The sequence below is a fragment of the Aquarana catesbeiana genome, linkage group LG01, assembly GCF_042186555.1.
Source record: "Aquarana catesbeiana isolate 2022-GZ linkage group LG01, ASM4218655v1, whole genome shotgun sequence".
NCBI lineage: Eukaryota > Metazoa > Chordata > Amphibia > Anura > Ranidae > Aquarana > Aquarana catesbeiana.
Window position 1 is genome coordinate 173,677,796 of NC_133324.1, and position 16,113 is coordinate 173,693,908.

Here is a 16,113-nt window from a genome sequence, read left to right on the forward strand (position 1 = left end):
GCTCCTTCTAGCTGTCAGAGTTTAAGCCAGCAGCATGCAGACCTAAAATACATTGCAATCTATATCAAAGTATGCCCGGAAAAAGGAGTTCATGAGGAAAGAAAAACAAAAAACTACATGGCCTGCATTTCCTGATGTTAAAATAAAATAAAGAGTCCTAAGTACCTGATCATTTCTTACCCATGTGTCTATTCCTCACTGCCCTACTACAACTTTCCTGCATGCCTCTAAAAGGGTCTTTTATTAGTCTTTAGGGGACCTCCCATGTTTCTTTTTTCTTTTTAATGATGTGCTGGCCCTTTAAGAGGATAAAAAGCTGTTATCTAGATATGAAACTTGGATCGCCTGAAAAGTGAGCATGCAACCATCATTTTCCTGAATGACACCAGGCCACACTGAGAGAGTACCTTCCAAAGAGTGAACAGCAAAGCCCCCCTGCACCCTGCAAGCACCTTGTCCTTATCAACACAGGGCCTCATTCTCACACCCTGTCCCCCAAAAAGACCTCCCCAGGTGAATGAGTAGAGGTTCAGAATGGGGACTTGTTTACTTGTTACTTATTCACAAAAAAATTATATAGTAAATAAAAACACCCAACCATGAACAAAATTCCTCCATTAGACAAAAAAGTCCCCTCGTGTAAATCCAACGTCATTCACGTTGTCTGGGGATGTAGATCCATGTCAATCACAATGACCCACTGCACTCGACAATCTTTACCTGCTGCTACTCCTATCAAAAATGACAGATCTCAGCTTCTATATTTGCTCTATGGACCATATTTAGTCAACAACATCACCCAGGATCTATGCTGCCTTGTTTACACACAGAAGGCAGCAGGCATCTGTCATCTATAATGGGTAGTGCTACCACTACTAAATGACAAGTTCCAGCAGCTGTTTGTCCTTTTTTTAAGCTCCTTTCACATGAAATAGAGAACACTTTAATCAGCAGTGGATCTGTGAGCAGATCACCTGCTAATTGGAGCAGAACAGGATGGATACAACTGTTTTGACATCCATGCCTGTTCAGTTTTTGCCCAGACACTGGCAGACCCGTCAGCTCTGAGGCGGCCAGGTGTAAACAGACTTTGTTGTCCATCAGGCTACCTCAATACGGTCCACAAAAACTCAAAGTGATGCAGTTTTTTTCCATTTTTTTTTTCCGGACCAGGACAAACCCAGACAAACCCGGAGGTTCATTTACATCCGCCTGTCCATAGACCTTCAGATCATGTCTGCCAGAAAACAATCAGGCAGACCTGATTGGAATAACTGTGTGAAAGGGGCCTTAAGGAATACATACTACTGCATCTGCAAATTCACGTGCAGGTTTAAGGCATCCCCAAGTATGCTATTTAAAGGATTTATGTAATTTTCATATTGCCCTAAGCAGACCACTCTGTGTGCTGAACATTTTTGCAGTGGTACATGCCCCTCATGGCAGTGTTCAGCTGCCCAAGCCATTTTTAACAAAAGCATGCAAACTGGCCTTGAATAATGCCAGAAACAAATGAGATCAGAATTCCATGGACTTCAATGAGGTTTGGCACTGTGTTCAGGTTTTCGCTATTAACCAAATTTTGCAGGTTTGCTCATCCTTAACTAGGAATGTGTACATTTAATGAGATTTCTGAAAAACTTTCCTTGATAAAACTGCATCTGTATCTGAAGACGTTTGCACATCTGGTTGCCAAAGTGAGTTGGGAAAACTTTTTAAATATAAAAATATTTATTTGATCACCTGTAGTTAGTAGATTTAGCTATGGTTAATAGGAGACAACTATTATTCTGTATCTAATGTTAAAGTAAGCACAGCATGCATATATCTTACATATGGATGTATCCACATACAGTCAGGTCCATAAATATTGGGACAGCAACACAATTCTAATCTTTTTGGCTCTATACACCACCACAATAGATTTAAAATGAAACGAACAAGATGTGCTTTAATTGCAGACTTTCAGTTTTAATTTGAGGTATTTATATCCAAATCAGGTGAACGGTGTAGGAATTACAACAGTCTGTATATGTGCCTCACACTTTTTAAGGGACCAAAAGTAATGGGACAGATTAACAATCATCCATCAAACTTTCACTTTTTAATACTTGGTTGCAAATCCTTTGCAGTCAATTACAGCCTGAAGTCTGGAATGCATAGACATCACCAGACACTGGGTTTCATCCCTGGTGATGCTCTGCCAGGCCTCTACTGCACCTCTCTTCAGTTCCTGCTTGTTCTTGGGGCATTTTCCCTTCAGTTTTGTCTTCAGCAAGTGAAATGCATGCTCAATCGGATTCAGGTCAGGTGATTGACTTGGCCATTGCATAACATTCCACTTCTTTCCCTTAAAAAACTCTTTGGTTGCTTTTGCAGTATGCTTCGGGTCATTGTCCATCTGCACTGTGAAGCACCGTCCAATGAGTTCTGAAGCATTTTGTTGAATATTAGCAGATAATATTGCCTGAAACACTTCAGAATTCATCCTGCTGCTTTTGTCAGCAGTCACATCATCAATAAATACAAGAGAACCAGTTTCATTGGCCGCCATACATGCCCACGCCATGACACTACCACCACCATGCTTCACTGATGAGGTGGTATGCTTTGGATCATGAGCAGTTCCTTTCCTTCTCCATACTCTTCTCTTCCCATCACTCTGGTACAAGTTGATCTTGGTCTCATCTGTCCATAGGATGTTGTTCCAGAACTGTGAAGGCTTTTTTAGATGTTGTTTGGCAAACTCTAATCTGGCCTTCCTGTTTTTGAGGCTCACCAATGGTTTACATCTTGTGGTGAATCCTCTGTATTCACACTGGTGAAGTCTTCTCTTGACTGTTGACTTTGACACACATACACCTACCTCCTGGAGAGTGTTCTTGATCTGGCCAACTGTTGTGAAGGGTGTTTTCTTCACCAGGGAAAGAATTCTTCGGTCATCCACCACAGTTGTTTTCCGTGGTCTTCCCTGTCTTTTGGTGTTGTTGAGCTCACCGGTGCATTCTTTCTTTTTAAGGATGTTCCAAACAGTTGATTTGGTCACACCTAATGTTTTTGCTATCTCTCTGATGGGTTTGTTTTGTTTTTTCAGCCTAATGATGGCTTGCTTCAGTGATAGTGACAGCTCTTTGGATCTCATATTGAGAGTTGACAGCAACAGATTCCAAATGTAAATAGCACACTTGAAATGAACTCTGGACCTTTTATCTGCTCCTTGTAAATGGGATAATGACGGAATAACACACACCTAGCCATGGGACAGCTGAGCAGCCAATTGTCCCATTACTTTTGGTCCCTTAACCACTTAAAGACCAGCCTCGTTTTGGATTTTAGGTGTTTACATGTTTAAAACAGGTTTTTTTGCTAGAAAATTACTTAGAACCCCCAAACATTATATATTGTTTTTTTTCTAACACCCTAGAGAATAAAATGGCGGTCATTGCAATACTTTTTTTTGCACCGTATTTGCGCAGCGGTCTTATAAGTGCACTTTTTTTGGAAAAAATTCACTTTTTTGAATAAAAAAATAAGACAACAGTAAAGTTAGCCCAATTTTTTTTATATTGTGAAAGATAATGTTACACCAAGTAAATTGATACCCAACATGTCACGCTTCAAAATTGCGCCCGCTCGTGGATTAGCGTCAAACTTTTACCCTTAAAAATCTCCATAGGCGACGTTTAAAAAAATTCTACAGGTTGCATGTTTTGTGTTACAGAGGAGGTCTAGGGCTAAATTATTGCACTCGCTCTACCGGTCGTGACGATACCTCACATGTGTGGTTTGACCACCGTTTTCATATGCGGGCGCTACTCGCGTATGCTTTCGCTTCTGTGCGCGAGCTCGTCGGGACAGGGCGCTTTAAAATTTTTTTTTTTTTATTTATTTTACTTTATTTTATTTATTTTTTCACTGTTTTAAAAAAAAAAAAAAATTTGGATCACTTTTATTCCTATTACAAGGAATGTAAACATCCCTTGTAATAGAAAAAAGCATGACAGGTCCTCTTAAATATGAGATCTGGGGTCAAAAAGTCCTCAGATCTCATATTTAGACTAAAATGCAAAAAAAAAAAAAAAAAAAGTCGTTTAAAAAAATGACACAAAAAAAATTGTGCCTTTAAGAGAAGTAGGCGGAGCCGACGTAATGACGTCGCTCCGGCCGTCACATGGTATAGAGACGGGTGGGGGCCATCTTGGCCTCACTCGTCTCAGTACCTCAGTGGTGACAGGTCCCGATCTCCTCCGCCGCTATCAACGGCTCCGGTAAGCGGCGGAGGGCGCGGGAGAGCGGCGGGTGGCACCTCTCCCGCCGCCGATAACGGTGATCTTGCGGCGAACCCGCCGCAGAGACCACCATTATCGTGTACAGAAACGCCGGCCCTAAAGATGGATACCTCGGTTGTGGCAGCAGCTGCTGCCGTTACCGAGATATCCATCTTTAAAAAAATGACGTATATATACAGTGGCCGGTCGTGAAGTGGTTAAAAAGTGGGAGACACATATACAAACTGTTGTAATTCCTACACTGTCCACCTGATTTGGATGTAAATAACCTCAAATTAAAGCTGAAAGTTTGCAGTTAAAGCACATCTTGTTCATTTCATTTCAAATCCATTGTGGTGGTGTATAGAGCCAAAAAGATTAGAATTGTGTTGATGTCCCAATACTTATGGACCTGACTGTACATAACACACGTTGTCAATTTCATAATAAGATATATCACATATATGTCTAAAAAAATATTACTAATAAAGAAAAATGTAAACAGAATTCCAATATGATACATTTTTGCGCACTAACCATGACTATACAAATTAAGCAACATATTTAATAAACCACACCCATGGGTGCACACACAGATATGCATGGCCTAGGCAAAAGTAAATCTTTTAGTTGTGGTTCAGTATAACACCCAAGGGGCTTATTTACCAAAGGCAAATAGACTGTGCACTTTGCAAAGTGCAGTTGCACTCTTCAAGTGCAGTTGCTTCAGAGATTAGTAAATAAGCAAAACCTCTGCTGACTTCCATCGTCCAATCATGTGCAAGCAAAAATTCAGTTTTTTTTTTTTCCGTGCATGTGATTGCTTATTAGTTGCAAAGTGAAGATTTATCTCATTTACTCAGCCCTGGAGCAACTGTACTTGCAAAGCGCACAGTGTTTTTTGCCTTTAATAAATCAACCCCCATATGTCTTATGCTATTTTTTTCAGTGAGAGTTAAAGCAGCAATGCTGGACTGGCAGCTGAATGCTGCATGGGGTTTGTTCATTACTGTTCTTATACTTGAAACGGCTAATATTGTCTGGACAGAAAAAAGATGAAGATCCCCGGTGCTGGTTATTAACGTCTTCCATATATTACAGTGTAATTGCATATCAGAAAAAAAATGCAGTACGTCTTTTTTTTTATTATTTCCTCAAGTTGCCCAGGGAGTCAACATTTTCGTATAACACTCCAAAACCTTAAATAAGCAAAAGAAGCCTTTTATACTTGTACCAACATATTTTGACATGCAGAAGTATCTTGAAGTCAATATGTTCTAATTACAGGACACTTTGAACAGGGTTAGCAAATCTCCCGGCCTTGGGTTTTGCTATCCCTCTTTCTTTTACAATTATCCCTTTTTCAATTTGGATGTGTTGAACAGATGAATGTACTTTAAAACTGCAAATGTGTTTACAATTTTTCCTCAGGTTGGAGTCTGCCCTGTACAGCATGTGGTTGTGTTTCCTGTTTTCAAGCACTTGTAGAAAAGTATTGATATTATCCAATGCAACCATTACTCTATCATTAGGGTATTGGTGCTAGGCTCAGGAGAGTAATGATAAACTGAATAGGTGGGAAAAAGGTATGTGTTTTGTAAAAATCTAAGCACAAATCTAAGCACAAGAAAACCATTTCCACACAATGGAGTATTGTTACCAATAACTGAATGATGTGTATTTCTTTTCAGAGTGTCATCATTTTTCTTTATTCCTTTATACTGTTCATTGATCCTTTACCCTTCTCTGGTAACTGATCTCTCCTCAAAAAACACTTAAAAAACCTTAAACGAATGAGGGTTTGCATAGATAGGCACACTTTCAGGTTCATTTAATTTGCAATTCAGATTATTTGAAGTTGCTTCTACACAGTTCCATTTGAGTTCCTTTAGGCCATGTTCACATCTGCGTGTTTCATTTTTAGTATAGTGCATTCAAAAAATTCTGCCTGCTGCATCTTTGTTGCATGTTGATCAAAACGCACATTATACAGAGTTCAATAACGCACCTAGATCACATGTGAAATGCACCTAAAGCGCACTGCACAGATGTGAGCCAGGCCCTTACAGATACCTCTGACCTCCTTCTGACCTGCATCTGAGATGCATTTAACAGTTTTGAATGTTTTTGTACAGTATGTACATGAGCTGTAACTCAAGTGGTTATAATGACCCTTTTGTTTTGTTCTGTTAAATCATGGACATGGAAGAATGAGCTTTTAAGAACTTTTGACTTTTCTTCTGACATCTCATCTGCATGCTTATTCTAAGTCAATATATCAGAAACTATAAGAATTAGAATTAAACCCACCAGCTTAACATTTTACCAAAAGAAAACTCAAGTTAGAAATGTTCAATAAAGGTTATTAAATCTTTAATCAGACATGCCAATATTGTTTTATGCAGTGTTTTCATTTAGATTCTACCTACTAGTGCATTCATAGTGTATGCTACATTCAGGGTAAGCCTCTGGTGATACATTTTACAGTTGCTTTAAAGTGGATGTAAACCCACTCTCATCCCTTCTAAGTTACTACCATAGTAGTTATCTTTAAGGCTATACATGCCTCCTGCATGTATCCTTACCTGTCAAATCTCTTCCCTCTGTCTGTTATGAGACCCAAAAAACTTCAGATTCTGTGGGTGGGTCTGATGTCCGGAGCTCGGTGGGTGGAGTCGTGATGTCAGTGGACTCCCCGCCCACCTCTACACTCCCCTTGTCAATATGCATTTTCTCCTGTGTATTTCTTACACTGAACTTCTGCTATGATCACTAACATCCAGTCAAAACCCAGAAAAGTCACCACATGACTTCAGCATGCCCAATCATGATGAGGTGTGGAACAGCCAATCCTGGGAGAGCTGGAGAAAAAAGGAGGAGGGGATCTGAAGTACACAGAATGTCTCTCTCAGGCTAGTGCATGAGATATGTAAATCACCTGTCACTCACAGCAAGGGGGGGATCGGACTCCTATTTCTCTGTCTGACCATTTTTATCTCACTGAAAAAAGATAAGACTGATCAGAGCTGGATTAACTCTTCGTGGCAAGACTGGGCACAGATAACATGAAATCCTATACTGTACAAGGTGCAAGCCTTAATTATTTACTTATTTGTTTTAGAGTTTACGTCCACATTAAGTCAGCTCTCAACCGCAGCAATCCATGGAATGCTGAGTGAGTAAAATACAACAGCAAAGTATCTTTCAGCACCGATCCACAATGTCTTCATAAGCTATCCGATCCTCAATGTGGAACACTAGTGGCTTGGATGCCCTTTGCCGTACCAGCATTTTCATAATGCACACAACACAGCAAAGCAACTTCAGGGTATTATACTGTACATGTTTTATCCACCTACCATTTATATGCACAGCTTATCTTTACTTGTAAAGGAAGCCTGAAGTTCAGCTTTAAACTTTTTGGTAATAAAAAATATCCTTGTTTGACCTCTCATAAAAGTGAGGGAAGTATATAAAACCTTCCATTACATTACTAGAACTTGGCTTGTTTAGTTCTAACCTACTTAATAGCAAGCCAAACAACAGGATTGACTATGCACAGAAGCAAATGTTTAAATCATTCCAACATATTCTGTTTCATAGGCAAATAGGAATTGTCCTTTTATTAAATCATAGTGAACACGTTATGTTACTATTTTATATACAATGAGGGAAATTAAAGAATGCAGCAGGCCTTATGTCTGCCCCACTCTTCTAAGCTGAGAAAACAGAGCAGATCCTACTCCTTATAGACAAAGGGGACAAAAGCCCCTTTATTAACAAGGACAGTTCTGCTCTGTGTTCTAATGCTGTGCAATGTGTTCACTTCATGGGCAGAAATGCATGTGAGCTGTCTACTGACCAGGTCCAATCAAGCGGGGATCTGCAGCAGTTTTCAATATTGAAAGCTGCTGCAATTCTATTATTATGGTGCAGGACTAATTCCCCCCAATTAGTGAAAAATTTTAAGAACTTCTTTAGAATAAGATGTGAACAACTATAGTGAGGTAGAACGCATGCAGGTTGTCTGAAGATGATTTTGAAGTTCTTGCTAAAATATTATTAAATAAATTAAATATTCTCTTATATCAAGGTATGAATCACCAAATGTTTTTTTTGAGAAAATCTCCCATCTTGCTATCCAACTCCAGCATTTTGCCCCCCCCCCCCCCCCCCCACCTCCTGCCCTCCTCCACTTATGTCCCCTCAGAACAATTTGTTAAAATTTGTTATATATTCTTTTTTTCCTACAGTATTCAATGTAGTGTGATGAATTCACTTTTTTCATGGCACTCACACAATCATCACGAGTCTTGTGCTGTCCAGAAGCACTATAAACCTGGGCTGGGGAAAGTTTATGATGTCTTGGGCTTTCGTGAAGTGGTTTGCATTGAATACAGAAGAGTACTGGGGCTGGACAGAAGAGTGGTGAATCTGAGGAGAGGGTCAGCAAAATAATGAAGGGGAGTATTTCAGCCTAAACCTTATATTCATTGCCACATTGTATTTCAATTATTTCTAACCTACTCCTATTAATCTAAATAATCTTGACATTTGTAAACTTACTTTGTGAGTATACCCACACATTTACTTCCTTGAATTCTATGACACATATGCACCATGCCTTATAGGTAGGCATCATTTACAGAGCCTACCTTCTGAATTACAGAGGTGCTGAGAGGAGGCGTTTCAGGAGGCAAGTCAGGAAAGGAATCACTGCTTGCAGACAGCAAGGCACCATGGGATATGTAGTCCAGAGAAATCAAAACTTAGATCTTGCAACATGAAAAGAGATTATCCAAGTAAGCTTTAATTGGATTGTGAAAAATAAATATTGTTTGTAGTACTGTTACATTGCTGAAGTTATAGAAGGGAAGTGAATGATGTGTCTGTAAATTTCCATTTCGTAAAACAGAAGTTGGACTTTGAATTCCATTTCTAACTGCAATTACTCTTAAACAAAGAAATCGCTGAGAATGGGCCACACTTTTTACTGGTTACACTCACTGTCCTGATGTTCTCGAAATAATATCTTTTTGCAGAAGGGAAAGTAATTTGCCAAACAATTTTAAGAAAATTACACTGATTAATAATGTTAACAATTTTAAGCTAAATATGTGCATCAGGATTACCAGCGTTATCTTTACTAGCACACATATTATTCGGGACAAACCTGAAGGCATTTCTTCTGCTTCTACATCTTTCCTGGAATTTAAATTACTGGCTGCCTAGAGAATAACCTCCTTGACATGAACACCCATGTCTTGAAAGTGTATAAAATAAAATATAAGAGAACATAACATACCGGTAATTGTAAAGGCACAAAAAAAGGCTTAGAACATATTTTGAATCCAGGAGCCTTCTTGAAGCTGAATGGTTACAACCCATGTATATATGAGCTACATACTTGAGGTGGCAAATGGAAAATGATAATTCAAAAATGAAATATCAAACTTGCTCAGCTTGTGACAGAAGATAAAAAAATATATAGTATCAATGATAAGACCAGCAATACAGACTTCATAAGTGATTCAACCAAACTAGCCTCAAAAGCAAAGCAATGACAGGCTGAAAGGAACAACTACTGTTCACATGTACATGCACATCCAGTGACTACTTGCGATTAGGGATAGATGTCTGACCCTGGAAGCATCTATCTGCATCCGGGGTTGGACATCTGTCTCTAATCGCAGATGACTGCTTGATGTGCAGATACATAACAGCGACTGCTCCTTTCAGTCTGTCATCCCTTTGTACAGGCTGAGCCGCTGCAGCTGTTCTCATTCTCATGCACGCCCAACCACAAGAATGAAGGAGAATTTATACTTTATAGATGATTTACAATTTAAAGCAGGATTCCGGCCAGCTAAATTTTTTTTTAAAGTCAGCAGTACAAACACTTTAGCTGCTGACTTTAAATAAGTAGACTTACCTGTCCTGGGTGCCCGCGATGTCGGCCACCCGAGGCCGACCTGTCCCTCGGCTCTCAGGTCCCAGCACCGCCATCCTAAGTAAGGGAAATAGGCAGTGGAGCCTTGCGGCATCACTGCCAGTTTCCTGCTGCGCACTCGGAGCGGCGCGGCGCTTTGTGAATGGGACGCGATGTGTTGTGGGACACACACAGTTCCCAGAACACACCATGTCCCATTCCCCAGAAGACAACGCGGGGAGCAGAAGACTGAAGATCACCGCGTTGTAGGAAGAGGCAGATTAGGAAGACTGCCTAGCAATAGCCATTTCACGTAAGTAAAACAATTTTTTTTTTTCCTCCATTTTTTAGGTATTTTTTTGTGCAATTTTTTTTTTCAGGGTGGACCTCCACTTTAAGATTCTAATCTGTATGCAGTGTGTTGAGTAAACGTATTCTTTTAAAACACCTAAATATTTCATGATAATGACATACAGTAAAATCTTGGTTTGAGAGTAACTTGGTTTGAAAGAGTTTTGCAAGACAAGCTAATTTTTTTGATAAATTTTGACTTGATTTACAAGCAATGTCTTGATATACAAGTAGCGTCTTGTCACAACTGAGTATAAAAGAGACGAGAGGCGCAGTAGCAATATGGTTACATTTAATGAAAGTACAACATTTAGCAACTTACACGGTTGCTGATTACAACAGGCACATCTAAGTATGTAGACATCTGGGGTAAAGCTGTCCACATAGACCATCCTCTGTACTGCCATCATCGTCATCCCTTCCATGCTGCGCTCCACAAGCGATTCAAGCCTCGCTTTTTAGATCTCTCTATTGCAGGGTAGTCTTCCCGGTCATGACTGCAGACTGACAGCAGTGAGAGCCGGCAGTGTGGAGGATGGTCTATGTGGATAGCCTTACCCCGGATGCCTGCATACTTATATGTGCCTCTTTTAATCATCAACCATGTGAGTTTGCTAAATGTTGTACCTTCATTAAATGTAACCATATTGCTACACTTAGAGGCGCCTCTCTTCTTTTTTATACACTGTTGCTCCTGCTAGATTTTGCTTCTAATCACCTATATGGAGGCTGCCATTTGTGGATGGACATTTTATGGTTACACAACATATCACATTGCTATAATCTTTTTTTATATGGACTATAAACTGAAAGAACCATGAATAAATGGCTGTGGAATGAATCATCTGAGTTTCCATTATTTCTTAAATTCACTTTGATATACAAGTGTTTTGGATTACAAGCATGTTTCCGGAATGAATTATGCTCGTAAGCCAAGGTTTTACTGTACTTCTAAATTATTGTACTTCATGTCATGATGTTACATTGTGCTATATGCCTCTAATGTACACTAATAACAAAGTAACTATCATTCTCTAAATTAAAAAAAAATACATCTACAGATAATTGGTTGTAATGACAAACCATTTGTTGATGCTGATCTGATACACCACCTGCTGGTCTTTTCTACCTGCAGTGCATACCTGTACCCTAATCACGTTAAGCAGACTTCTGGATATTGAGCCTGTGGCTGAAAAACAGGTTACTCTGTTATCTCATGCCATGCACTCATATTTGTCTGACTTGGCCTCCTGTCTAACTAATTATACCTTGGTTAAATATTTCTGTGAATTGTCTGGAGTTTGTTTAAGTTCTGCTTGTCTGCTACTATTCTGACCATAACCCAGCTGACTCTCTCCTTGTCAACTGTTTGTTCTTACAGTCTGTGGGGAAGATCAACTAGAACTGGAGCAGTCAGAATCTGGTGCAGCTGTGCATGGTAGCCAATCAGCTTCTAACCTCAGCTTGTTCAATTAAGGTTTGACAATAAAACATGGAAGCTGATTGATTTGTATGCAGAGCTGCACCATATTTTGCACACATGAGTTTTTGTAAGGGCAGGGTCAGCAAATATTTGTCAAGAGGGTAAAGGTTCCAGCCAAGCTGTCATTTTCTCTTCTATTTATGCTGACCTTGATCACATTCAAACTTTTTCTTGAGAAGTAGTTTAGAAAAATAAAAAAGTTAACTTTTGATACATTCTAGCTATAGTGTTCTGATAATAACTGAAAAAGTCGTGGAGTGCTAGTCTGTGAAATGTGGAATACTCTTATCACCATTATGACAACATTCTGTTGGCAGAAAGAAGCTGACTGTGAAGTGACTTTGAGAAAACTGATATGTTCTTATAACAGATAAGAAACAGAAACGTGATTTACTTTCTACTGTAAGATATCAAAAATAATTTACTACTTTAGTTCTCCCAGTACTTTTACAAGATGTTAAAGTAGCTGTCCTCTGTGTTTTAATTAATATTCTCCAATAAACAAACATTTCTCTTATTAACAATAATTGTTATTTGTGACAAAGATGACTTGCAGATATTGTTAGTTTCTACCATTTGTAGACTTCATCTTATTAGCATTCTCACTAAGGGCTATCAAATAAATTAAACTCTTGCCAATAATATAAGTTTTATAAAAAAGGAAAACGTTCTACGCAAACCCGATACATAAACAGCAGCAACATGGAAAGTAAAAGTGGATCTAAAGACAGGAGTTTTTTATGGTGGAGTGGAAAGTTTGTGAAAAACCCACCCACCCTCAAACGATATATAACATAAAGCCTATTTATTTAAAAGAAATTATATACATCCACACATATATTATATATGGCCATTTTTAGATGCACAAATGTTTATCCAAGCAAAATTTTTGATAAAACAGCCTAAAGTCATTAGTACACACCATTACAAAATTATCTCAAAAATCCCTACTGAATTTAAAAAATAAAACTACTATATAGCTATTAATACATAGCAAATATGTTTTAAATTAATACGGTGCATTTTTGAAAAACAAAACCACGCATGACTAACAACGTTACAACTTTTATATATTTAGGCTCCATGCACACTGGACTTAAAAAACGTCGATTCTACAGGCGTTTGACATTTTTTTCTCCTGCCTCTAGAAGCACTTCTATTGTATTCTATGTGTCTTTGCACATTATGACTACTACAGGCGTTTTCTGTCAGGGACGTTCAGAAGCAGGAAAAAAAAAACCCTTCTCTATCGCGTTTTCTGGAGAAGTTTAGGAGCTGTAAAAACGTCAGTCTCTCCTAAACTCCTCTTATCTCTTCTGAACATCAAGCTTCAACGGTTTTTAGTAAAAATGCAATGCAGTGTGAAATGCATTCTGGTTATTTTGGGAGTAAAACTTTTGCAGAGGGGCGTGTAGTGCAAAAAACGCTTATAAACTAAAATTCTTAAACTCGCATAGACTCACCTAAACTTTGTACAATATGCTTTCTATTTGTGTCTTTTATGCCACGCTTTTTAAGCTAAAAACGTTGACGTTTTTTCTGCTCCTAGTCTGCATGGAGCCTTAGCCTTCAGTAAAATGATGACCCCCAAATTATTTTAAAGCTGTAATGTATGTAGGGATACTCAGCATGTGATATGTAATAGGGGTCTGTGCATCAATGTGAGCTACTGGCTAAGTGTGGTCCTGTTGTGTGTGTTGGGGGTTTAAAGTGTTTTTTTTTTTGCATATTACTTTTATTTAAAGTGTTACTAAACTCAGGACGCTGCATTCACTAAATCTGGTCTACCACAGTAAACAGAACATGGAAATGCAATTACCGTATTTATCGCCGTATAACACGCACCAGCGTATAACACGCACCCCAAGTTTAGGAGAGAATTTTAAGGGAAAAAACTTTTAGGAGTAAAATTTAAGGAAGAAAAACTTACATTAAAATGCCCATCAATGCAGCGTTATCGGTGTCCATCTGCAGCCTTGTCAGTGTCAGTGCAGCCTTGCTCTAGTGTCTATTGCAGCCTTGTCAGTGCAGCTTTGCCCCAGTGCAGAATTGTCAGTGCAGCCTTGTCAGTGCAGCTTTGCCCCAGTGCAGAATTGTCAGTGCAGCCTTGCCCCAGTGTCCAATGCAGCCTTGTCAGTGCAGCTTTGCCTCAGTGCAGCCATGTCAGTGCAGCCATGTCAGTGCAGCTTTGCCCCAGTGCAGCCTTGCCCCAGTGCAGCCTTGCCCCAGTGTAGCCTTGCCCCAGTGCAGCCTTGTGTGATCGCCGCGATCCCTGCCGACATACACAGCTGTGTGTAAATTCAAATATGGCGCCGAGACTGCAGGGACTCGGCGGAGCCGAGATACACATACCCGAGAGTCCTCGGCTTTTCTCGGTGCCGCTTACAGTCCCGCCCTATGATGGACATCACACAGGTCCAATGGCGGGACTGGGCGGGACTGTAAGCGGCGCCGAGAAAAGCCGAGGACTCTTGGGTATGTGTATCTCGGCTCCGCCGAGTCCCTGCAGTCTCGGCGCCATATTTGAATTTACACGCGGCTGTGTATGTCGGCGGCGGTTGCGGCAATCGGCACGATCGCTCCGATCACACAAAATCGGCGGGGATCAGCCTATAACACGCACCCACAATTTTCCCCTGATTTTTCAGGGGGGAAAAGTGCGTGTTATATGCTGATAAATACGGTAGTTTAGTAAATATAAACTGCTAAATACCTTTTCTCATCAGCAGTATATAGGAGTCTTGTGACTTCTATCTGTGTCTGGTTAAAGCTTGTAGGAGGAGTTTTCATACTGCACTGGCTGTCCAATCAGAATGCAGGACCCCTGACTATCTGTCTGGACAGTGCCGACTGACCCTGTGCTGATCACATGTACCCTCCCAAGAAAAAAAAAACTCTCTAGTAATACACACTAAACTGAGCATGTGCAGCCTCAATGCAGTAACTCTGTTTATCTGGACATTTTATGGGAACAATGCAAGAAGAAGAGGATCTGTGCATACAGCATCAAACAGTCTTTTTACACAATGCAGAGGATTAACCCCTTAGGTTCCAAAGTGAGTATAACAAGCATGGTTCACTGCATATACAGACTGATTTTACTGTTGTGGGTTTAGTAACACTTTAATTTTTGTTTACTTTTTTTAATGTAACTTTTTTTTGTCATCAGGGGTCTAAGAATTCCCCGATAGCAGTATTGACAGAGGTGACAGACCCTCTTTATATTTCGACTGTATCTTGAGATAACTGTTTGGAGTTCTGCTATAATCTTTATATATGGACTGCAGGTTTTTTCTTTGATAATACCATTTACGTTTGCACAATATTAGTTTACTATAGCACATTACCACTTTGAACTAATTCAACATTAATGCAGAGCATGTCTATGTTCTATGTCATTTATTACCCTTGACAGAACAACATGGCCACAGTGCTGCTAACCCCCTTCCCTACATATTTATGAACTTGCTCTCAGGGCTTTGTTGGCATTGAGGAATAAATGTGTTTCTAAGATTACATACGGAAGGCTTCAAACATTACCATAAAATATGCAATTAAATTTTATGGCACTGATTATATGTATGCATTTTCACTAAAATCTATTTGTACATATTAGTGAGTTTATAGGAAGAGAAGAAATAAAAAAAAAAATTAAAAAAACATGTCTTGTCAGCCGAAAGGTTTGCTGTGGACTTTGATTGCAGAAATATAAGGAAATATTCTCAGTGGGATGGAAGGCTTTGAAGCTGGCCAAATGTCTGTAACAATGTTTGAAATTCTAACAGACAAGCTCAGTTCCCTGTTCTTTCAGGCATGAGTTCCTTATTTTGTCAAGCATAACAAAATTATACAGCATGACTATAAAGCAGGAGAAGAAGTTGAATACAGAACTCATGTGGTAAATGTGAAAACTGGGCATTTAGGAAAAGAATTATAGTGGTTAGAATTCCATTAGAAATAAACATAAATAAGTAAACAAAAAAGACTACCTATTGGGGTATGCAGACTGATCTCTACCACTGGGTGAATCTATTAAAGGGAAGCAAGGTGGCTCAATTTCTTGAATGATGGGCACAGAAAAT

The 16,113-nt window shown here is 39.4% G+C and overlaps 1 protein-coding gene across 1 annotated transcript in view; it reads right to left on the reverse strand.

Moving 5' to 3' along the window:
* Positions 1-16,113, reverse strand: part of ST8SIA4 (ST8 alpha-N-acetyl-neuraminide alpha-2,8-sialyltransferase 4) — a 228,111-nt gene that overhangs the window by 16,719 nt on the left and 195,279 nt on the right. The gene's annotated exons all lie outside the window — the stretch shown is intronic.